The sequence below is a fragment of the Arachis ipaensis genome, chromosome B6 (genome assembly GCF_059453495.1).
Source record: "Arachis ipaensis isolate K30076 ecotype BB chromosome B6, ASM5945349v1, whole genome shotgun sequence".
Classification (NCBI taxonomy): domain Eukaryota; kingdom Viridiplantae; phylum Streptophyta; class Magnoliopsida; order Fabales; family Fabaceae; genus Arachis; species Arachis ipaensis.
The window spans coordinates 59,663,470-59,689,558 of record NC_142441.1 but is presented as its reverse complement, the minus strand read 5'-3'; the positions used below and the strand labels follow the sequence as shown (position 1 = coordinate 59,689,558).

The 26,089-nt window shown below is 41.6% G+C and overlaps 1 non-coding gene across 1 annotated transcript; it reads right to left on the bottom strand.

Annotated features, from left to right (window-relative positions):
* Nucleotides 1-7,962: 7,962 nt before the first annotated feature.
* LOC148555746 (small nucleolar RNA R71) lies at nucleotides 7,963-8,066 on the bottom strand. The gene has a single exon (XR_015888268.1). It is a non-coding gene; the product is annotated as a small nucleolar RNA R71 (small nucleolar RNA).
* Nucleotides 8,067-26,089: the final 18,023 nt, after the last annotated feature.

Here is a 26,089-nt window from a genome sequence, read left to right as displayed (position 1 = left end):
GATGAATGGTGTATCAGATACAAGGAGAGACCTTGTGACCAAGAACTATTCCTCCTGTCACCATGAAGTGGTATTTTTCCCAATTCAAGACCAAATTGGTCTCTTGGCATTTTTTCAATACCAAGGCGAGGTGATGTAGGCAACTAGGAAAGGAATCTCCGAATACCGAGAAATCATCCATAAAAACTTCAATGAATTTTTCTATCATATCCGAAAAGATAGACAGCATGCAGCGTTGGAAAGTTGTAGGTGCATTACATAGCCCAAATGGCATGCGCCTATAGGCAAACACTCCATACGGACAAGTAAATGAGGTTTTCTCTTGGTCTCTGGGATCAACCACTATTTGGTTATATCCTGAATAACCGTCGAGGAAACAATAATATGCGTGCCCTGCAAGTCTTTCCAACATCTGATCCATGAATGGAAGGGGAAAATGGTCTTTTCGTGTAGCCTCATTGAGTTTTCTGTAGTCTATGCACATCCGCCATCCTGTGACGGTCCTTGTAGGTATGAGTTCGTTCTTCTCATTGGTAACCACAGTGATTCCTTCCTTCTTGGGCACAACATGTATGGGGCTAACCCTAGGGCTATCCGAAATTGGGTATATGACCCCTCCTTGCCAAAGCTTCATAACCTCTTTCTGTACCACTTCCTTCATGATTGGGTTCAGCCTTCTTTGGGATTGAATGGATGGCTTAGCATCATCTTCCAACAGTATTTTATGCATGCATATGGCTGAACTGATTCCCTTCAAGTCAGCAAGGGTCCATCCAATGGCATCCTTATGCTCCCGCAGAACCTTGAGTAGCTCGTCCTCTTGATCTTGACTGAGGGATGAATTTATGATCACTGGGTAGTTTTCATTTTCTCCTAGATATGCATATTTGAGAGTGGGTGGCAATGCTTTGAGTTCAAGTTTGGGTGCTTCTGACTTGTCGTTCCCTTCCTTTGGTGCATCTGGTATATGTATTTCTGCTGTGGCCACCTCTTCACTTGATTCAGATTCTTCCTCCACCAACCTCTCGTCCTCTTCAGGTTCTTCTTCTTCAAAATTCTCCTGCACTTCATCCTCAAGTGCATCTAACCTCATGCATTCCCCCAATTGTTCTGGTGGGTAACTCATGGCCTTGAACACATTGAATGTCATCTTTTCATTGTGTAATCTCAGGGTGAGGTCACCCTTCTGAACATCAATGACAGCTCCAACAGTGGCCAAGAATGGCCTTCCCAAGATGATGGAGGTCTTGGCGTCTTCCTGCATGTCCAGCACCACAAAATCTGCTGAAAATATGAAATCTCCCACTTTTACCAGCAAATCCTCTACTATCCCGTGAGGGAATTTGAACGATCGATCTGCCAGTTGTAGGGCCATTTTTGTTGGTTTAGCCTCCTCAATTTTCATATTTCTCATCATAGCTACTGACATCAAATTAATGCTGGCCCCTAAGTCACAAAGAGCCTTCTCTACTGTGATTTCTCCTATAATACAAGGGATCTGAAAACTCCCAGGATCCTTCAGTTTCTGGGGTAGTTTATGCTGAATGATAGCACTACACTCTTCGGTTAGTATCACAGTCTCATTGTTCTTCCAGCTTCTCTTCTTAGTCATTAGCTCCTTCAAAAACTTGTCATAGAGTGGCATTTGTTCTATGGCTTCAGCAAAGGGTATGTTGATTTGTAGTTTCTTGAAGATTTCCAAAAATCTCAAGAACTGGTTGTCATCTTCCTTTTTCTTCAATAGCTGGGGATATGGAGCTCTTGAGATGTTCAGTTGTGGCATCCCTTTTTCTTTCTGCGGACATGGCGTGGGAGGTTGAACTCCATCTTGCTCTTCTCCCTTTTCCTTTGAGCCTTCTTCTTGTGGTTTTTGGGGCAGTTCCTTCAGTTCCTTCCCACTCCTAAGTGTGATAGCTTGACACTCCTCCCTTTTGCTTGAATTAACATCATAGCAAAGGTTGTGGTTAGGAAGCTGCTTAAATAGATAGCTGATTTGTGTCTCCAGTTTCTTGATGGCAGCATTTTGATTCTGCATGTTTGACTGAACTTTCTCTCTGAATGCTTTACTGTTTCGAATGTCTTTGCATACTCCTTTAATTAAGGTTTCGATTTTAGAGAGCTTGTCATCAATTGATGGGTGATTCAGAGAAGATGTGCTATTTTGGTTTTGATAGGCGTGTGGATAAGTGTTGTTGTGGGGGTTGTAACGTCTCTGGTCTAGGTTTTGATCTTGCTCACTTCCCCACCCAAAGTTTGGGTGGTTTCTCCATCCAGGGTTATAGGTCTTGGAGTATGGATCATAGTTTTTCCTTAGTGAATTCCCAATGTAGTTGGCTTCCTCCTGACTACCCTCTGCTTCTTCATTCACTCCTTCTTGGGTTGTTGATGAAGTGGAGATTGCTGCTACTTGATTCATCTCCATCTTCTTGGTGAGGTCAGCCAGCTACTGGGTAATGAGCTTGTTTTGGGCCAACAGAGCATCTACATTGTTTAGCTCCATTACTCCTCTTGTGTTCCCTCTTTCGGAAGCATAGAAGTAGTCGTTCTCTACTACTGTTTCAATAACATCTATGGCTTCCTCAATAGTCTTCTTCTTGTTCAAAGATCCTCCGGATGAATGGTCTACGGCCTTCTTTGACTCATAAGAGAGCCCTTCATAGAAAAGGTGCAGCTGCACCCATTCGTTGAACATATCTGGTGGGCACCTCCTTGTTAGGTCTTTAAACCTCTCCCATGCTTCATATAGAGTCTCACCGTCTTGTTGCCTGAAAGTTTGGACCTCAGCTCTCAGCCTATTGATTCGTTGAGGAGGGTAAAATCTTGCTAAGAATTTGTTCACCACGTCTTCCCAAGTTGTCAAGCTTTCCCTTGGGAAAGATTCCAGCCACTTGGCTGCTTTGTCCCTAAGTGAGAATGGAAATAAGAGCAGTCTATAGGCGTCAGGATGAACACCATTAGACTTCACTGTGTCACATATTCTCAGGAAGGTGGTTAAATGTTGATTGGGGTCTTCTTGAACACCTCCTCCAAACGAACAGTTGTTCTGAACAAGGGTGATGAGCTGTGGTTTAAGTTCAAAGTTGTTGGCATGGATTGTTGGCTTTTGGATGCTACTTCCACAATTGCCTGGGTTTGGATTGATGTAAGAGCCCAAAACTCTTCTATCCTCCCCAGCATGATTTGCTCTACCTCCTCCCCCATGGTTGTGATCCTCTTCTTCATGATGGTTTTCCATGTTGTCTTCCATGTTTGTTTCAAAGAATTCCTCTTCTTCCTCAACACCAACCACTTTCTTTCCTCTTGCCTCTCTCCTTAATCTAAGGAAGGTCCTCTCAGGTTCAGAATCGAAGGAAGTTGAACTCCCGCTTCTTCTCCCTGTCATACAACCATCAAGTGCAAGCAAGAAAAGATAGGTGCAGAAAGTATTTGTGTCAGAATTACTGTTAGTTGTGGGTGATGCAATATATCAAACAGTTAGTGGGTTAGCAAACAGAATTGAAAATAACAAAGAAAAACAAAAAAAATAGAGGGGGAAGGGAAGAAGTTTAACTAAAACAGAAAGTAAATCACTCAAACAGAAAATGAAATTCACAAAATAAAAATGCTCAATCTAGTGATCTTCCAATTTAATCATTGTTGATGCACAATCAATCCTCGGCAATGGCGCCATAAACTTGATGCACGGAAAATTTGTCTCGCAACAAATCTCCCTTCGGCAAGTGTACCGAATTCGTCGTCAAGTAAAAACTCACAATAGAGTGAGGTCGAATCCCACAAGGATTGATTGATCAAGCAACTTTAATTAGAAGAATGTTCTAGTTGAGCGAATCCAGAATTTGGGTTGAGAGTTGCAGAAAATAAAATGGCGGGAATGTAAATAACAGAAAAGTAAATGCTAGAATTAAAGGACTGGAAGTAAATGACTGAAAATAAATTGCAGAATTGTAAATGGGAATGGGGGATTTGCTCATAAAAGTAAATGGCAGAAACTAAAGAGAATGGGTAAGATCAGAAATGGATAGTTCATTGGGCTTAGGAGATGTTGCAATTCTCCGGATCAAGTTCATTTTCATCTCTTCCTCAATCAATGCACTCATTGATCTCCTTGGCAATCTTAATTGATTGAATTATAATTTCTTGCAATTCAATCTCTCAAATCTTGATCAATAGCCAATTCCTTGGTCAATTGCTCATGAGAAGAGATGAAGTATGGTCACTGATTATACCACATGCATTTCCCAAATCAAGTATTGAGAGGGTTATAGTCACATACCCATCCAAACCCAATTTGGTCCAGCATGAGAAAGCATTTCTAGCTTGATCTCTTCATTCCTCTTTCAAGGTTCAGAAGAGATCCAAGTTTGAATAGCTTCTTTTCCAAGATAACTACTCAATTGGATAAAGATCGAAAGCTTTCAAGTAAAATCAAGAGAAAAGATAGAAGAAGAATAATGAAAATTAGTATTGATCCATCAAATTACAACAGAGCTCCCTAACCCAATGAAAGGGGTTTAGTTGTTCATAGCTCTAGAAAATAAAAACAGAGATGGAGAATACATCATAAAACTAGAAATAGCAGAGAAGGTAAAATACAGAGAGTAGTTCCCTTTTTCCAACTTCCAGAACTCTTTTAACAATTCAAAGCTAAAAACAGTAAAGAAAAGGTCAGTGAAACTGGCCAAGAAGCCCTGGCATCAGCATCGTGATGCCAGGGCATCTTGGCCAGTTTCACTGACCTTTTCTTTACTATTTTTAGGATAGTTTCATGCATTTTCTTAGGAAATAAGCTAGTTTTGGATAGATATTCACTTACAGCTTGATTCAAGCATACATTGTGCATTTTACATGATTTCATGAGGATTTTGCATGAGTTTAGTGACAAATTGTATTCTGCATTACCCATGACTTGGACTAGAACTTTGATGCACTCTATTGCCTGATTTCAAGACCAAAGGAAGCAAGGAATGGGAGGTAACTTGCAAAGTTAATGAGAAAAGTGACTGCCAATGACGCTCTCGAAGCCATCATTACCCACGTTAAGAGTCATGTTAACTAAGTTAAGGTGAACTCTAATGTGAAGAAGGGAATTTGAGCCAATGTTAGTGACACTTAACATTATCACTAACGTTGGCCAATGCTCACAAGTGGCCACGTTAGAGTCCACGTTAACTTAGTTAACGTGGCCTCTAACGTTAAAAGGGGGAAAAGAAGCAAACGTTAGTGACATTCAACATTGTCACTAACGTTGGCCTAAGTGCACAATGCCACGTTAACTCCCACGTTAACTTGGTTAACGTGGAAGCTAACGTGAAGAGGCAAGAGTGGTCGACAACGTTAGTGACACCAAACATTGTCACTAACGTTGGAAGCAACCACACAACCCCAAGGAGCCACGTTAACTTCCACGTTAACTTAGTTAACGTGGAGGGTAACGTGAGAGAAAAAGGTGATGGCCAACGTTAGTGACACTCAACATTGTCACTAATGTTGGAAGGAGCCACACAAGCCACTATGAGTCACGTTAACTCCCACGTTAACTTAGTTAACGTGGAAGCTAACGTGGATGAGGAATGATGAGCCAACGTTAGTGACACTCAACATTGTCACTAACGTTGGGGATGGCTAAGCATGGCCACGTTATAAGCCACGTTAACCTAGTTAACGTGGATTCTAACGTGAGACATGGGGGCACATTAGAACGTTAGTGACAATGTTGAATGTCACTAACATTCTCGAAGGATGGCAAGCCCACGTTAAAGAGCCACGTTAACTAAGTTAACGTGGGCTCTAAGATAGGAGCAATGGGGGCTTTTCAATGTTATTGGGAAAGTTAAGTCCCAATAACGTGTGCGAAGGACGTAGAGGCAACGTTGGTGGCAACGTTTGTGCCACTAACGTTGAGGTTAACGTGGCTTTTACTTAGGAATGTTAGTGAGAAAGTTGATTGTCACTAACGTTCTTGAACTCATATTTTCACTAAACGTTAACAACCCTAACGTCCTGAGCTAAAATCTCTGCCCACTTCACACTTTCTCTCTGCAAGTACAGCCAAGCCCAAATGAAGAAGAGAACTGCTTCAAACTCAAGATCCAAAGGCCCAAGACTTGAAGAGCCAACTAGAAGATGAGAAGAGTAGTATATATAGGAGTAGCTTTGAATTATTTTGGGGGGTTGCTGAGAGTTGGAAAATAGCATAGAACTACTTCCTGTATTTTACTTTCTTTGCTCTTCTAGTTTTCATTATGTATTCCCCATCTTTGTTTTCATTTTCCAGAGCTATGAACAACTAAACCCCTTTCATTGGGTTAGGGAGCTCTGTTGTAATTTGATGGATCAATACTAGTTTTCATTATTCTTCTTCTATCTTTTCTCTTGATTTAACTTGAAAGCTTTCGATCTTTATCCAATTGGGTAGTTATCTTGGAAAAGAAACTATTCATACTTGGATCTCTTCTGAACCATGGAAGAGGAATGAAGAGATCAAGCTAGAAATGCTTTCTCATGCTGGACCAAATTGTGTTTGAATGGATATGTGACTATAATCCTCTCAATGCTTGATTTGGGAAATGCATATGGTATAATCAGTGACCATACTTCATCTCTTCTCATGAGCAATTGACCAAGGAATTGGCTATTGATCAAGATTTGGGAGATTGAATTACAAGAAATTGTAATTCAATCACTTAAGATTGCCAAGGAGATCAATGAGTGCATTGAGTGAGGAAGAGATGTAAATGAGATTGATCCGGAGAATGCAACATCTCCTAAGCCCAATGAACTCCCCATTTCTGATCTTACCCATTCTCTTTAATTTCTGTCATTTACATTTATGAGCAATTCCCCCATTCCCATTTAAGATTCTGTAATTTACTTTCTGTCATTTACTTTCCCGCATTTAACTTTCTGCAATTCACAACTCAATTTCTGATTCGCTCAACTAGAACATTCCTCTAATTAAAGTTGCTTGATCAATCAATCCTTGTGGGATTCGACTTCACTCTATTGTGAGTTTTTACTTGACGACAAATTCGGTACACTTGCCAAAGGAAATTTGTTATGAGACAAGTTTTCCGTGCATCAAGTTTATGGCGCCGTTGCCGGGGATTGATTGTGCATCAACAATGATTAGATTGGAGGATAACTAGATTGAGCATTTTATTTTTGTTTGATTTAAATTTTTGTTTGAGTTATTTACTTCCTGTTTTAGTTAATTTCTTCCTTTCCCCCTATATTTTTTTCTGTTATTTACATTTCATCTCACTAACCTACTAACTGTTTGATATATCGCATCACTCACACTAACAGAAATTTTGAAAGATATACTTTCTGCACCTATTCTCTTTGCTTGTACTTGTTGGTTGTATGTTAGGGAGATGAAGCGGGGCTTCAACTTCCTTTGATTCTGAACCTGAGAGAACCTTCCTTAGACTAAGGAGGGAGGCAAGAGAGAAACGTGTAGTTGGTGCTGAAGAAGAGGAGGAACACTTTGAGGAATACTTTGAACCAAACATGGAAGAAAACATGAAAAACCATCATGAAGAAGAGGCTCACAACCATGGCGGAAGAGGTCGAGCAAATCATACTGGGGAGGATAGAAGAGTTTTAGGCTCTTATATCAATCCAAACCCAGGAAACTGTGGAATTAGCATTCAAAAGCCAACCATCCATGCCAACAATTTTGAACTGAAGCCACAGCTCATCACCCTTGTGCAGAATAACTGTTCGTTCGATGGAAGTGTCCAAGAGGACCCAAATCAACATTTAACCACCTTCCTGAGAATATGTGACACAGTGAAGTCTAATGGTGTTCATCCTGACACCTATAGACTGCTTTTATTTCCATTCTCACTCAGGGATAAGGCAGCCAAGTGGCTGGAATCTTTCCCAAGGGAAAGCTTGACAACTTGGGAAGACGTGGTGAACAAATTCTTAGCAAGATTTTACCCTCCTCAAAGAATCAATAGGCTGAGAGCTAAGGTCCAAACCTTCAGGCAACAAGATGGTGAGACTCTATATGAAGCATGGGAGAGGTTTAAAGACCTAACAAGGAGGTGTCCACCTGACATGTTCAACGAATGGGTGCAGCTGCACATTTTCTATGAAGGGCTCTCTTATGAGTCAAAGAAGGCCGTAGACCATTCATCCGGAGGATCTTTGAACAAGAAGAAAACCATTGAGGAGGCTATAGATGTCATTGAAACAGTAGTAGAGAACGACTACTTCTATGCTTCCGAAAGAGGAAACACAAGAGGAGTAATGGAGCTAAATAATGTAGATGCTCTGTTGGCCCAAAACAAGCTCATTACCCAACAGCTGGCTGACCTCACCAAGAAGATGGAGAGGAACCAAGTGGCAGCAATCTTCACTTCATCAACAACCCAAGAAGGAGTGAATGAAGAAGCAGAGGGTAGTCAGGAGCAAGCCAACTACATTGGGAATTCACCTAGGCAGAACCATGATCCTTACTCCAAGAATTACAACCCAGGATGGAGGAATCACCCAAACTTTGGGTGGAGAAATCAACAAGACCAAAGCCTGGATCAAAGACGCCCAAATCCAAACAATTTCACATCTAGACCATATCAACATCCCAATAACAACACCTCTCCACATTCATATCAAGGCCAGAACAACCCTCCTCAGCCTGACTTATCATCACTTGATGAAAGAATCTCAAGGATTGAAAATCTACTTGAAGGCATATGCAAGGATATCCAAGACAACAAGGTGTTCAAGGAGGAAGTGCGAGCCAGTTTCAAGAACCAGGGAGACACAATCAAGAGGTTGGAATCTCAAGTAGGATATCTCTCTGAGCAAATTCCCAAACCCACAGATGGATTCCCAAGTGACACAGAGAAGAATCCGAGAGGTGAAACAAAGAATGTAAGATGGGAAGATTGCAAGATGGTCACTATAAGTGATAAGGAGATTGAGGACAAGCCAAGTAAGCTGTCAGAACAACCTGAAGATACATTAGTAGAGGAGGTGGAAAAAGATTACTAAGAACCAGAAATCTCAAAACAGGAGCTGTTGAGACTCTATGCACCTTTTCCCCAACTACTCAATGGTGCTGTGGAGAAGAAAATATACTCAAGATTTCTTGACTTGTTTGCATCTTTGCATGTGAACATAGCATTCATCAAAACTATCCAACAAATGCCTGCATATATCAAGTATATGAAGGAGCTGCTTCCTAGGAAAAGCTCACTCAAGGGAGGCCAGACTATAGTGATGAACAAGGGGTGCAGTGCCCTTATTCAACCATAGTTGCCTACGAAAAGAAAAGATCCAGGGAGTTTTCATGTCCCCTGTGCCATAGGAGAAATAATGTTTGATAGAGCACTCTGCGATTTGGGAGCAAGCATCAACTTAATACCCTTAGCCCTGGTGAAGAGACTGCAGATCAATGAGATATTGCCCACAGATGTGGTCATCAGGCTGGCTGACAAAACTCAAAAACAAGCAATAGGGGTGGTGGAAAATGTGTTGTTAAAGGTTGGGAAATATTACCTCCCAACAGATTTTGTCATCTTGGACATGGAAGAGAGTCACACTCACCCAATCATATTGGGAAGACCATTCCTAGCTACAGCCAGAGCACTCATAGATGTGGAGCGAGGGGAGCTAATATTGAGGATCCATGATGAACAACTCAGCTTCAATGTCTTCAAACTCTCCCAAGAAGCTGACCAAGAAAATAAAGAACCAAGCAATGATCATAATGAGATGCTGGCAGAGGAAACAAGCACTGAGGCACCACCAACGCATCCGAAAACCCCACTGAATGATGAACAAGGCAAACAGCAATCATCACAGCTCAAGGAGAAGCTGGAGGAACCTAAACTACCAGAGGCATGTGAAGACAACAACAAAATTCACTTAGAAGAAGAAGTTTCCAAGAGCAGGGAAGCATCAAAAGAGACAAAGAAGAAGGTACCAAGGGGGTGGAGGAACAAGAAGATCCCTACGGAAGATTTCTCTCCAGGAGATAAAGTGATCTCAGCTTACTTTCCAGATATCCCACCTGATCTCCCCACTGTACCATCTCAGTTACCTAAGGTCTTCACTATTAACAGAGTCCTCTCCTTGGAACATGTAGAGATCATTGATACAACCAATGGATATAAGTCCAAGGCAACAGGGGAGGACTTGAAGCATTATCAACCTCCCTGATGAAGGAGAAACGTCAAGCTAGTGACGCTAAAGAAGTGCTTCATGGGAGACAACCCATGTTTTATTAGCTTTTACTAATAAATAAGTCAATATTCATAAATTCCAACCCAAACTTGGTGACGTTCTTATATTGCAGTATATATAGTGAAGAACAAGTTTGGTGTTCAAAGCGTACCAAGAAAGCATGAATGCAACATAGAGCATGCTAGTCTTGGAGCTTTGAACAGAACTTTTCATCACAGTGCTTCAAATTAAGTTTGGTGTCACCCCATGGTGCCACCAAAATGCATATAAGGATACACAGTTAGTTATTTAGTTGGAGTTCATGAATAAACAATCTAATCTTTTCTTTTCTTTATTAATTATTGCTGTAAAGGCTAAATTGTCTTTTTGATATTATGTCTTACTTTTCTTATTTTATCTTTATAGGAAAAGAAAAGAAGCATTAAAAGGGATGGATTGGACAACTAAACAAAGAAGGATCGGACACAAAAAAAGGAGGGGCTACACACTTGTTCTAAAAAGGGAATACATTGGAAAATGTTGCCATGCAACATTGGAAAAATGGGACCCCTAAAAGACCGAGCAATCTCCATCATAAAGTAATGATCCTTGTCTTTTGTCCATGCATAACCCCAACCGTCCATCAAGTAACTACTCCATTACAAACATTTCCCCCCTCACTCTCTTCATTGCAATAAAACCCTAAACAACCAAAAGTCTCCACAACTTTACCACCTTCACATATTAACTATCATTCATGGCGTCTTCGAGTTCTAAAAGAAGGAAGGGAAAGGAACCCATGGAGCAGCACCCGTATGACGAAAAGAGATTTAGAAGCTTGCATCATGCATTGCAATACGGGTGGATGGTTGACAAAGAAATCATTTACGAGCTGGGATTTCAAGTGAAGAAAACTGAGTGCCCTGAAATCACAGAGAAGGTAGAAAAGAGAAGATGGGAGCTCCTCACTGACCTTGTCACTAAGGTGAATGCAAATCTCATAAGAGAATTTTATGCAAATGCGGTCCGATATGATAAGAAAGATGAGTCATATACAAGCTTTGTGAGAGGAAAGATGGTGGATTTTGGTCCTATGAGTGTCATGAGGGCACTGAAGTTACGGTCTATACAGTTTGAAGAAGAAAGTTATCACTCAAGATTGGACAACCCCAATTATGACCACATTTTGTGAGACATTTGTGTACCCGGAGCTGACTGGGAAAGGGGTGCGGGAAAGAAACCAAAGTTCATCAAGAGAACAGATCTTACTCCTGAAGCTAAGGGGTGGTTTGAGCTAGTGAGAAGGTCTATTCTCCCAGCTGGAAATAACTCGGAGGTGAATATCAAGAGAGCCACGATGGTGCACTGTATACTGAAAGGGAGGAGAAATCAAGGTTCATGAACTCATAGCTGAAGGCATTAGAAAGATGGCAGAGAAAAGCGACTCAAGAGGAACGTTAGGTTACCCCAGCACTATTTACCGAATATGCAAGAAAGCTGGGGTAGTTTTTGAAGATGAGGACCCCATGTGGATAAAGGAAGGCATCCCAATAACTGTACGAAGGATGAATGCTACAGCATCCCCCCTGCCTCAACGAAAGCAAAGGAAGAGGACAGCCCCTCAAGTAGTGGAAGGACAAGTCTTAGAGGGGCAAGCACAACAGACCTTGGACATGCACCAATTGCAGGAAGGCATTGATGGCTTGTCTAGACAATATTTGGAAAGCCAAGGAGCACAGAAAGAGCTTCAACTACAGATCATGGGGCAGCAAGAGGAAGCACTCTTAAGATGGGTGACTCAGCAAGGTGAGTGGCAAAGGCAAATGATGGAACAGCAACTAAGTCAAGGACAACAATGGGGAGAAACATTCAACAGGATGGAACAAAGGCAAAATGAGCAAGAAGAATCCATCCAGAGGCTAATCAACATCCAAGCACATCAAGGGGGACACATACATGAGATGCATCGAAGACAAATAGAACAGGCAGAACTATTGGACGAGCAAAGGGCATTCGCAGAAGGAGTTTACATGAGCGAGGCAGGACATCACATAAACACTCAAGCCAGGCTCGGCTACTTAGTAGGACAGCTGCCAATATTGCATCCAGGAATAGCCCGGTATGAAGAAATGAAGGATGAATTAGCATGAGAGGAAAGACAAAGGGTGGAAGAGAGTCATGAGTCAGTGAGGAAGGCACTTGAGGCTTGGAAGCAAGCAAGATTGGCACGGATGCGAGGAAATGCAAGAGGAAACAAGGAGGACAAGCAAGGAAAAGAGCATGGACGACCACAAGAGTAAAAGGTGGTGGAGTTCCTTCTTTGTTCCATATGTTTTAAATAAGGAAGATCTTGTATGAAATAGAACTTGCTTCCATGTTATGTTTAAACCTTTTTCAATTCTGTCTTTTAAGTTTTTGGTATTGAAGAAAGTTTCTTTGTGCTAGTCTTTATGTTACTACACCATCTCCTTACTTAATTGTATGTTTGTCCCTTTAAATCAAATGAAAAAGAGAATGAGTGTGTTTTTTAAAAAAGACCAGAGTGGAGTTCATAATATGGAAGTGCATTCATGAGTTTTTGGTGTGATCATAAGTTAGCTAAGTTGGTTCAACCATAAGGTGGGAAGACAACTATCTGTCATGAATAATATAGTTGAGACACACCCCATAAGACTAGATAAATAAGAAGATCATAATAAGAAAAAGGGAAAGAACAATCAAAGTTGAGGAATAAAAGAAAAAGACTAAGCAATAAGGCTAGGCACCAATGGTTTTAAATCTTGAGGCATGTGTCTGTGGTGTTCCTGTGTGAGGGATCTACTTGGACTAATAAGCTCTTAGGGGTGCCTTATCACTTGGTAACTTGGGTTAACTAACTCGGGATTATCAGCTGAAAGTCCACTATCAAGAGTAACCCTCACCACAGAACATTTAGTAACCCAAAGAGGTGCTGGACACCAAGGCCTCAAGAAAAGAAAATGAATAAACTATATGCCTGTGGTGTGTATGTATGGGGGAGAGACTTGAGGGAGTAAGTCCTTAGGGGTGTCTCAACACCTGGCACCTTGAACCAACTGGTTCGGGAGTGTTGGCTGAAAGCTTATCTTAAAGAGTTGCCCCCTTACAGAACACTTAGTCTAAGAACACAAATAAGCCCTGAAATAACAACAAAAGGATCAATAAATAAAAGTTTCATGGATGCAATCATAGTGAGTATTCTAGGATATGATAAAGGTCTGAAAGCCAGGAATGAACCTAAGTTGCTATGCATGAAACCACCATAAAACCAGGGACATGACTTCCACAAGAATGACTCATTTCTCTTGGTATCCCATTCATCATTCTCTTGTTCCAGTACTTGCTTAGGGACAAGCAAGCTTTAAGTTTGGTGTTGTGATGCCAGGGCATTTTGGCCAGTTTTACTGACCTTTTCTTTACTGTTTTTAGGATAGTTTCATGCATTTTCTTAGGAAATAAGCTAGTTTTGGGTAGATATTCACTTACACCTTGATTCAAGCATACATTGTGCATTTTACATGATTTCATGAAGATTTTGCATGAGTTTAGTGACAAATTGTATTCTGCATTACCCATGACTTGGACTAGAACTTTGATGCACTCTATTGCCTGATTTCAGGACCAAAGGAAGCAAGGAATGGGAGGTAACTTGCAAAGTTAATGAGAAAAGTAACTGCCAATGACGCTCTCGAAGCCATCATTACCCACGTTAAGAGTCATGTTAACTAAGTTAACGTGAACTCTAATGTGAAGAAGGGAATTTGAGCCAACGTTAGTGACACTTAACATTATCACTAACGTTGGCCAATGCTCACAAGTGGCCACGTTAGAGTCCACGTTAACTTAGTTAACGTGGCCTCTAACGTTAAAAGGGGAAAAAGAAGCAAACGTTAGTTAACGTGGACTCTAACGTTAAAAGGGGAAAAAGAAGCAAACGTTAGTGACATTCAACATTGTCACTAACGTTGGCCTAAGTGCACAATGCCACGTTAACTTGGTTAACGTGGAAGCTAACGTGAAGAGGCAAGAGTGGTCGACAACGTTAGTGACACCAAACATTGTCACTAACGTTGGAAGCAACCACACAACGCCAAGGAGCCACGTTAACTTCCATGTTAACTTAGTTAACGTGGAGGTTAACGTGAGAAAAGAAGGTGATGGCCAACGTTAGTGACACTCAACATTGTCACTAATGTTAGAAGGAGCCACACAAGCCACTATGAGTCACGTTAATTCCCACGTTAACTTAGTTAACGTGGAAGCTAACGTGGATGAGGAATGATGAGCCAACGTTAGTGACACTCAACATTGTCACTAACGTTGGGGATGGCTAAGCATGGCCACGTTATAAGCCACGTTAACCTAGTTAACGTGGATTCTAACGTGAGACATGGGGGCACATTGGAACGTTAGTGACAATATTGAATGTCACTAACGTTCTCGAAGGATGGCAAGCCCACGTTAAAGAGCCACGTTAACTAAGTTAACGTGGGCTCTAACGTAGGAGCAATGGGGGCTTTTCAACATTATTGGGAAAGTTAAGTCCCAATAACGTGTGCGAAGGACCTAGAGGCAACGTTGGTGGCAACGTTTGTGCCACTAACGTTGAGGTTAACATGGCTTTTACTTTGGAACGTTAGTGAGAAAGTTGATTGTCACTAACGTTCTCGAACTCATATTTTCACTAAACGTTCACAACCCTAACGTCCTGAGCTAAAATCTCTGCCCACTTCACACTTTCTCTCTGCAAGTACAGCCAAGCCCAAATGAAGAAGAGAACTGCTTCAAACTCAAGATCCAAAGGCCCAAGACTTGAAGAGCCAACTAGAAGATGAGAAGAGTAGTATATATAGGAGTAGCTTTGAATTATTTTGGGGGGTTGCTGGGAGTTGGAAAATAGCATAGAACTACTTCCTGTATTTTACTTTCTTTGCTCTTCTAGTTTTCATTATGTATTCCCCATCTTTGTTTTCATTTTCCAGAGCTATGAACAACTAAACGCCTTTCATTGGGTTAGAGAGCTCTGTTGTAATTTGATGGATCAATACTAGTTTTCATTATTCTTCTTCTATCTTTTCTCTTGATTTAACTTGAAAGCTTTCGATCTTCATCCAATTGGGTAGTTATCTTGGAAAAGAAACTATTCATACTTGGATCTCTTCTGAACCTTGGAAGAGGAATGAAGAGATCAAGCTAGAAATGCTTTCTCATGCTGGACCAAAATGGGTTTGGATGGATATGTGACTATAATCCTCTCAATGCTTGATTTGGGAAATGCATGTGGTATAATCAGTGACCATACTTCATCTCTTCTCATGAGCAATTGACCAAGGAATTGGCTATTGATCAAGATTTGAGAGATTGAATTACAAGAAATTGTAATTCAATCACTTAAGATTGCCAAGGAGATCAATGAGTGCATTGAGTGAGGAAGAGATGTAAATGAGATTGATCCGGAGAATGCAACATCTCCCAAGCCTAATGAACTCCCCATTTCTGATCTTACCCATTCTCTTTAATTTCTGTCATTTACATTTATGAGCAATTCCCCCATTCCCATTTAAGATTCTGCAATTTACTTTCTGTCATTTACTTTCCCGCATTTAACTTTCTGCAATTCACAACTCAATTTCTGATTCGCTCAGCTAGAACATTCCTCTAATTAAAGTTGCTTGATCAATCAATCCTTGTGGGATTTGACCTCACTCTATTGTGAGTTTTTACTTGACGACAAATTCGGTATACTTGTCGAAGGAAATTTGTTATGAGACAAGTTTTCCGTGCATCACATCATCGTTGTCAATGGCTACATCCCATCCTCTCTGTGAAAAAGGTCCAAATGCTCTGTCACGGCACGGCTAATCTGGAGGTTCTCGATCATACTGGAATAGGATTCACCTTCCTTTTGCGTCTGTCACTACACCCAGCACTCGCGAGTTTGAAGCTCGTCACAGCCATCCCTTCCCAGATCCTACTCGGAATACCATAGACAAGGTTTAGACTTTTTGGATCTCAGGAATGGCCATCCATGGGTTCTAACTTATACCACAAAGACACTAATATCTCGGACTCGGTCCCCTGTATTAGATATCCAAGAGATATCCATTCAATCTAAGGTAGAACGGAAGTGGTTGTCAGGCACGCGTTTATAAGTTGAGAATGATGATGACTGTCACGATCATCACATCCATCATATTGAAGGGCGAATGAATATCTTAGAAGCGGAATAAGTTGAATTGAATAGAAAAGCAGTAGTACTTTGCATTAATCTTTGAGGAACAGCAGAGCTCCACACCTTAAGTGAAAGGTTCAGACATGGCCGAATGGCCAGCCCCCATGATCTAAGAACTAAACGTCCCAAGATGTCTAATACATTAGTAAAAAGTCCTATTTATACTAAACTAGTTACTAGGGTTTACAGAATTGAGTAAATGATGTAGAAATCCACTTCCGGGGCCCACTTAGTGTGTGCTTGGGCTGAGCTTGAAGTTTACACGTGGAGAGGTCATTCTTGGAGTTGAACGCCAGTTTGTAACGTGTTTCTGGCATTGAACTCCACTTTGCAACTTGTTTCTGGCGTTTGACTCCAGAATGCAGCATGGAACTGGCGTTGAACGCCAGTTTATGTCGTCAATCCTTATTCAAAGTATAAAATATTATCTATTTCTAGAAAGCCCTGGATGTCTACTTTCCAACGAAATTGGAAGCGCGCCATTTGGAGTTCTGTAGCTCCAGAAAATCCACTTTGAGTGCAGGGAGGTCAGAATCCAACAGCATCTGCAGTCCTTCTTCAACCTCTGAATCTGATTTTTGCTCAGGTCCCTAAATTTCAGCCAGAAAATACCTGAAATCACAGAAAAACACACAAACTCATAGTAAAGTCTAGAAATGTGATTTTTAATTAAAAACTAATAAAAATATACAAAAAACTAACTAAATCATACTGAAAACATACTAAAAACAATGCCAAAAAGCGTATAAATTATCCGCTCATCACAACACCAAACTTAAATTGTTGCTTGTCCCCAAGCAACTGAAAATCAAATAGGATAAAAAGAAGAGAATATACTATAAATTCCAAAATATCAATGAAACATAGCTCCAATCAGATGAGCGGGACTTGTAGCTTTTTGCCTCTTGAATAGTTTTGGCATCTCACTTTATCCATTGAAGTTCAGAATGATTGGCATCTATAGGAACTCAGAGTTTAGATAGTGTTATTGATTCTCCTAGTTTAGTATGTTGATTCTTGAACACAGCTACTTTATGAGTCTTGGCCGTGGCCCTAAGCACTTTGTTTTTCAGTATTACCACCGGATACATAAATGCCACAGACACATAATTGGGTGAACATTTTCAGATTGTGACTCAGCTTTGCTAAAGTCCCCAATTAGAGGTGTCCAGGGTTCTTAAGCACACTCTTCTTTTGCTTTGGACCTTGACTTTAACCGCTCAGTCTCAAGTTTTCACTTGACACCTTCACGCCACAAGCACATGGTTAGGGACAGCTTGGTTTAGCTGCTTAGGCCAGAATTTTATTCCTTTAGGCCCTCCTACCCACTGATGCTCAAAGCCTTGGGATCCTTTTTATTTGCCCTTGCCTTTTGGTTTTAAGGGTTATTGGCTTTTTGCTCTTGCCTTTTGGTTTTAAGAGCTTTTAGCTTTTTCTGCTTGCTTTTTCTTTTTCTTTCTATTAATTTTTCGCCATTTTTCTCTCTTTTTTTTCGCAAGCTTTCTGTATTCACTGCTTTTTCTTGCTTCAAGAATCAATTTTATGATTTTTCAGATTATCAAATAACATTTCTCCTTATCATCATTCTTTCAAGAGCCAACATATTTAACATTCTTAAACAACAACTTCAAAAGACATATGCACTGTTCAAGCATTCATTCAGAAAACAAAAAGTATTGTCACCACATCAAAATAATTAAACTAGTTTCAAGGATGAATTAACCATGTACTTCTTGTTCTTTTGTTTTTAAAACATTTTTCATTTAAGAGAGGTGATGGATTCATATTCACTACTTTAAGGCATAGACACTTAAATACTAATGATCATGTAATAAGACACAAACATAAATAAACATAAAGCTCAAAAATCGAAAAACAGTAAATTTAAGAACAAGGAATGAGTCCACCTTAGTGATGGTGGCATTTTCTTCTTGAGGAACCAATGATGTTCTTGAGTTCTTCTATGTCTCTTCCTTGTCTTTGTTGCTCCTCCCTCATTGCTCTTTGATCTTCTCTAATTTCATGAAGGATGATGGAGTGCTCTTGATGTTCCATCCTTAGTTGCTCCCAATAATTGTGTGGAGAAAAATGTATCCCCTGAGGTATCTCAGGGATCTCTTGATTTGCAGTCAAATATTCTACCACTGAGCTATAGACCCTTGAGATAAATCTCTCCATCTTCTATGACTTAGAGGTGGAAGCTTTTGTCTTCCATTTCCTCTTTCTAGAGGTTTCTCTGGCCTTAGAGCTTTCCTGCTGTCTTCATCCAATCATTCCTACTCCTTTCCATGGTATGCTTTTTGTAAGGCATCACCGTTGTCAATGGCTACATCCCATCCTCTTTGTGAAAAAGGTCCAAATGCTCTGTCACGGCACGGCTAATGATCTGGAGGTTCTCGATCATACTGGAATAAGATTCACCCTCCTTTTGCGTCTGTCACTACGCCCAGCACTCGCGAGTTTGAAGCTCGTCACAGCCATCCCTTCCCAGATCCTACTCGGAATACCATAGACAAGGTTTAGACTTTCCGGATCTCAGGAATGGCCATCCATGGGTTCTAACTTATACCACGAAGACACTAATATCTCGGACTCGGTCCCCTGTATTAGATATCCAAGAGATATCCATTCAATCTAAGGTAGAACAGAAGTGGTTGTCAGGCACGCGTTCATAAGTTGAGAATGATGATGACTGTCACAATCATCACATCCATCATATTGAAGTGCGAATGAATATCTTAGAAGCGGAATAAGTTGAATTGAATAGAAAAGCAGTAGTACTTTGCATTAATCTTTGAGGAACAGCAGAGCTCCACACCTTAATCTATGGTGTGTAGAAACTCTACCATTGAAAAATACATAAGTGAAAGGTTCAGGCATGGCCGAATGGCCAGCCCCCATGATCTAAGAACTAAACGTCCCAAGATGTCTAATACAATAGTAAAAAGTCCTATTTATACTAAACTAGTTACTAGGGTTTACAGAATTGAGTAAATGATGTAGAAATCCACTTCCGGGGCCCACTTGGTGTGTGCTTGGGCTGAGCTTGAAGTTTACACGTGGAGAGGTCATTCTTGGAGTTGAACGCCAGTTTGTAACGTGTTTCTGGCGTTGAACTCCACTTTGCAACTTGTTTCTGGCGTTTGACTCCAGAATGCAGCATGGAACTGGCATTGAATGCCTGTTTACGTCGTCAATCCTTATTCAAAGTATGAACTATTATATATTACTGGAAAGCCTTGGATGCCTACTTTCTAACGCAATTGGAAGCACGCCATTTGGAGTTCTGTAGCTCCAGAAAATCTACTTTGAGTGCAGGGAGGTCAGAATCCAACAGCATCTGCAGTCCTTCTTCAACCTCTGAATCTAATTTTTGCTCAAGTCCCTCAATTTCAGCTAGAAAATACCTGAAATCACAGAAAAACACACAAACTCATAGTAAAGTCCAGAAATATAATTTTTAATTAAAAACTAATAAAAATATACTAAAAACTAACTAAATCATACTGAAAACATACTAAAAACAATTCCAAAAAGCGTATAAATTATCCGCTCATCAAGCACCCAGGTATAACTCATACTCTGATTCTACTAAAAACCTGCTTAATACCCGTGCTAACTTAAGCATCGGAGTCTCTTGCAGGTACCCCCACCCTCCGGTGACCAAGGATCAGCAGTACAGCCAGTCAGTAGGTCGGACACGACAGCTCCGGCCGCCACTCACTAGCCAGACACGTCGGCACCGACAAGTACAGAAGATCTCGACCGAGATCGACCTCCAGTTTCAGGTAACCCTCAGAACATTGGCGCCGTTGCCGGGGATCTGGAAGTCATCCCTTCACAATGGCGGACGAACCGGATAATGACCACAACTCAGATTTAGAGGACAAAACGCCGCACAAAAACACGGGTGCCACACCAAAGGACACTCCGGAATCTAACAGAGACAAAAACTCATCACATCCAGGAGTAATAGAAGCACTTCAAGATCGCCTAAATCAACTCGAAAAAGAATGCCAGAACCAGCAAGAAGTCGGCAAGGATCTACAAAGAGAGGTAAGGCGACGTCGAGAATTAGAAGATAAACTTCTACAACTTGAAGCCGATCTCAAAGCAAAGACTACCCGAACCACCCCTGAAGACAACTCTCACAAAAATCAATATCCATTCACTAGGGAAATCATGAAGACTAAAATCCCTTAAGACTTCAAACTTCCGGATATGACTTTGTATGATGGCACTACAGATCCCAACCATCACCTCAGCAACTTCAGAAGCAGAATGTACCTCACTGACGCCTCAGACGTCGTTCGCTGTAAAGCTTTTCCAATGACTCTTACGAAGACAGCAATTAGATGGTTCGACAACCTACCTCCAAAGTCCATCTCCAACTTTGACGACCTGGCCAAAAAATTCCTGGCCAGATTCTCCATCCAAAAAGACAAGGCTAAGCACGCCCCCAGTCTACTAGGTATCAAGCAAGGAGATCGGGAAAGTCTTCGCAACTACATGGAAAGATTCAACAAAACGTGCCTAGACATACAAAGCTTACCAACAGAGGCTGCCATCATGGGCCTCATCAACGGCCTATGAGAAGGACCTTTCAACTAATCTATATCAAAAAAATATCCCACATCCTTAGATGAGGTACAAGAGCGGGCAGAGAAGTACATCAACATGGAAGAAAATTCCCGACTTGGAGAAGCCTCGAAATCCGGTTTCACCTACCGAGATAAAGATAAAGAATCCAAGAAGAAGGAAGACCGAACGGGCAAAAAAATCAAAAAGTATCATAATTACACCCCTCTTCGGGTGTCCCTTGTGGATATTTACAAAGAAGTCTGTAACACAGAAAAGATACCCACGGCTCAACCACTCAAAGGCAAAAGAGAGGAGGAAATTGAAACGAATACTGTGAATATCATAGGGTCTGAGGACATTCCACCAATGAGTGCTTCGACTTAGAAAACATCATAGAGAAGTTAGTAAGGGACGGAAAACTAAATCGGTATTTAGCCACCCGAGATGATGAACAAAGAAAAAGATGAAGATGTCGGATGAGCTGAGCGATCACCTCGTAAGCCAGAAAGACATGTCCATATGATACACGGAGGAATTACAGGAGGTGGAATCTCCAAATCATCCCACAAAAGATACCTCAAAGAAGTATGTCATGTCGAAGGGAAGGAGGAAGCACTCGACATCCCTGCAATCACGTTCACCAAAGAAGACGCAGCTGGTATCATCTCAGGACACGACGATCCCATGGTCATCACCATCATACTGGCAAACGCCAATCTCCACCTCACATTAATAGACCAAGGGAGTTTTGCCGACATCTTATTCAAAACTGCCTTCGACAAACTCGGCTTAGAAGAAAAGGAGCTTAGAGCATACCCGAACAGCCTGTTCGGACTGGGAGATACCCCAGTACAACCACTGGGATATGTGTCGCTACATACAACCTTCGGAAAAGGGAACCATTCCAGAACACTCAAGATAGACTACATTGTGGTCGACGTGAGTTCAGCCTACAATGCCCTAATAGGTCGGACAACACTAAATCAACTCGGTGCAATAGTCTCGACTCCACATCTATGTATGAAATTCCCAACAATAGAAGGGATAGCCACGATAAAAGCAGATCAAAAGATGGCACGTCGCTGTTATAACAAAAGTCTAAACCTCAGAGGTAGAGGAGAAGAGTTCCATACAATTGAGCTTGGTGGAATTCAGAGACGTGAAGAACTCCGTCCACAACCTGAAGGAGAAATAGAGAAAGTTCAGATCGGGGATACCTCGGACAAAACAACTAATATTGGCACGATCCTGAAGATAGACACAAAAGAATTACTAGTACAGTTCCTACGAGATAATGTTGATCTCTTCGCATGGAAAGCTGCAGACATGCCAGGCATAGACCCCAAGCTAATGAGTCACAAGTTGGCGGTCTATCCAGGATCTCGGCCGATACAGCAGAGACAAAGAAAACTTGGGCCAGAACGATCCCAAGCTGTGGAAGAACAGGTACAAGCACTACTGGAGGCAGGATTCATAAGAGAAGTCAAGTACCCACTATGGCTAGCTAACGTCGTCTTGGTGAAAAAATCAAATGGGAAATGGCGAATGTGCACCGACTACACCGACCTCAACAAAGCCTGCCCAAAAGATTCCTACCCACTCCCAAGTATCGACGCTCTGGTAGATGCTTCATCCGGATATAGATACCTCTCATTTATGGATGCATATTCCGGATACAACCAAATTCCCATGTATCCACCTGATCAAGAAAATACCTCATTTTTGACACCAAAAGCAAATTACTGCTACATTGTAATGCCTTTCGGTCTCAAAAATGCGGGAGTTACATATCAAAGGCTAATGAATAAAGTCTTTTTAGCCCATATCGGAAAGATCATGGAAGTCTACGTGGACGACATGTTAATAAAGACACAAAGTGAAGAGACATTATTGTCTGACCTGGCCCAAGTGTTCGACACTATAAAGAAGCATGACATGCGCCTCAATCCCACAAAATGCACTTTTGCAGTAGAAGCAGGCAAGTTCTTGGGTTTTATGCTCACACAAAGAGGAATTGAGGCAAATCCAGATAAATGCCAGGCCATACTCAACACGAAAAGCCCAACTTGTGTCAAAGAAGTACAACAACTCAACGGGAGGTTAGCAGCCTTGTCTAGGTTCCTAGCGGGATCAGCGATAAGATCCCTTCCTTTTTATGCCACTCTAAGGAAAGGAAAGAACTTCGAGTGGACAATGGAATGCGAGCAAGCCTTCCAGGATTTCAAAAGTTTCCTGGGACGACCACCTATCCTAACTCGACCACGAAAGGAAGAGCCACTCGTATTGTACCTTGCGGTAGGAAGTCAGGCAGTAGCCTCTGCACTAGTTCGAGAGGACGACAAAGGGCAACAACCTGTATACTTCATTAGTAAAGCGCTGCAGGGATCCGAGCTGAACTACCAAAAAATAGAAAAGTTTGCCTATGCTCTCATACTGACATCTCGACGACTACGCTCGTACTTCCAGGCTCACACCATTAAGGTCCGGACCAACCAGCCCATAAAAGAGATACTGCAGAAAACAGATCTAGCAGGCAGAATTCTATAATGGGCAGTCGAGTTATCCGAGTTCGACCTCCAATATGAAGCTCGGACAGCCATCAAATCACAATACTTGGCTGACTTTATTGCAGAATTCACAGATACCCTGGAAGCCCCCACAGAATGGAATCTCTACGTGGACGGGTCTTCAAATAAGACTGGAAGCGGCGCAGGCGTGATAATAGAAAGCAACCAAGGAACCCAAGTTGAGCTTTCCCTCAAATTTGGGTTCCCGGCCACAAACAACCAGGCAGAATATGAAGCGTTACTAGCTGGTTTGAAGCTGGCTAAGGAGGTTAGAGCTCAAAAACTCAACATCTTCAGTGACTCACAAGTAGTCACCTCACAAATAACAGGGAGTTACCAAGCCAAAGATCCCACCATGAAAAAGTATTTGGATATAACCAAGGAACATCTCGGACAACTCGGGGAATATAAGATCTGCCACATACCCCGCGAACAAAATGCCTGAGCTGATGCACTCTCAAAGCTAGCCAGCACCAAACCAGGGGGCAACAATAGAAGCCTCATCCAGGAAATGCTACAGAACCCGACAATCTCGGAAGCAGAAAAAGTCCTAGCTATAACAAATCAGGATCAAGGATGGATGACCCCCATAGTTAATTACCTCAAAAAAGAAACACTCCCCACAAATGAGAAGGAAGCAAAGAGGTTAAAACGGGAGGCTCAGTACTACACCATCATAAACAACACCTTATACAAAAGAGGGATTTCAATACCATTGTTAAAATGTGTGCCGACCTCTAACACAAGGGAAGTTTTAGAGGAAGTACACAGCGGTATTTGTGGCAATCATCTCGGGGCACAAGCTCTCACCAAAAAGGTACTTCGGGCAGGATTTTACTGGCCAACTTTACAAAAGAAAGCTACAGAATTTGTAAAGACATGTCCCCCATGCCAGAAACATGCCAACTTTCACATCGCCCTGCCAGAAGAGCTCATCAGCGTAACTTCGCCTTGGCCATTTGCAAAATGGGGACTCGATCTTCTCGGACCCTTTTCCCAGGGATCAGGACAAGTTAAATTCCTCATAGTCGGAGTAGACTATTTCACAAAGTGGATTGAGGCAGATCCCCTAGCCAAAGCCACTGCTCAAAGAAGCCAGAAATTCCTATATAGGAACATTGTCACGAGGTTTGGGGTTCTATACTCCATCACCACAAACAATGGCACTCAATTCACAGATGCAGGCTTCAGGAGATTAGTAGCCGACTTGAACATAAAGCACCAGTTCACCTCCGTCGAACATCCTCAAGCCAATGGGCAAGTTGAAGCTGCCAACAAAGTCATATTGGCTGGGTTGAAACGGAGACTGCAAGATGCGAAGGGAGCTTGGGCTGAAGAACTTCCACAGGTCCTATGGGCATATCGAACTACGCCACATTCTACCACAAATGAATCACCATTCCGATTAGCGTACGGTGTGGAGGCAATAATCCCAGTAGAGGTCGAGGAAGGGTCACCTAGAGTAGTCCACTACAATGAAGAAGCCAACTCTCAACTTCAAAGAGAAGAACTCGACCTACTTCCGGAAATCCAAGAAAGAGCTCGGATCAGGGAAGAAGCGCTAAAGCGCCGAATGGCTTCAAGATATAATCAAAAGGTAGTGCCAAGAGGTTTCGCAGAGAATGATCTCATCCTAATCCGAAATGATATTGGAACAACCCGACCCGGAGAAGGAAAGTTGGCAGCAAACTGGAAAGGATCCTACCGAGTCATAGAAGTACTTGGGAAGGGCTACTACAGACTGTCCAAACTCGATGGACGAGAGCTTTCCAGATTGTGGCACGCCTGCATCCTAAGAAGGTACTATAGCTAGAGAAGGTAAAAGATCTCATCATAGGATGCACTCTTCTTCCTGAAAAGGTTTTTAATGAGGCACCAAGTTGAGATCCAGATATTATCCGACTTAAAAGGATGAAAAACTCCAAACATGTATATATTTGCACTTTCTTTTGAATAAAAAATATTTTAGATATTTTACAAACTCTCAAGACGCATTAATCTGAAGCATTCATCGTCCGATTATAAAGCACAGATCGGCAGAAAGTGAAAAACAGATTCACTGCATGACCACGATAAAAGACCAATAAAGATGAAAACGCGATTCATCTAAAGGTCGACCAAAGAAAGACAGAAACCACCTTCTACAAATCGGCAAAGATGAACACAGAATAATGCAAGAAGTTATCGAAAGTGATCCGAAAAAAGAACCTGACGAGGTCTTATGGATTGCTAAATAATAACTTAAAGACTGGCCGACGTTGAGAAGTCGGACCAAGTCAACCCAAGTTATCAGCAAATCCCTGGAAAGAGGTCTGGCCAACCCTATAAAAGAGGAATTGCTATAACTTAGAAGAGATCGACCTAACGAAGTTGGTCTCCTACACAAACAAGTTATAAAAGTAATCCCTGAAAGAGACCTGACAAAGGTCCCAGAAAGAGGATTACAAAAATAACTTAGAAGAGGACGACATGAAGAACTCGACCTCCTACAAACAAGTTATAAAAGAAATCCCTG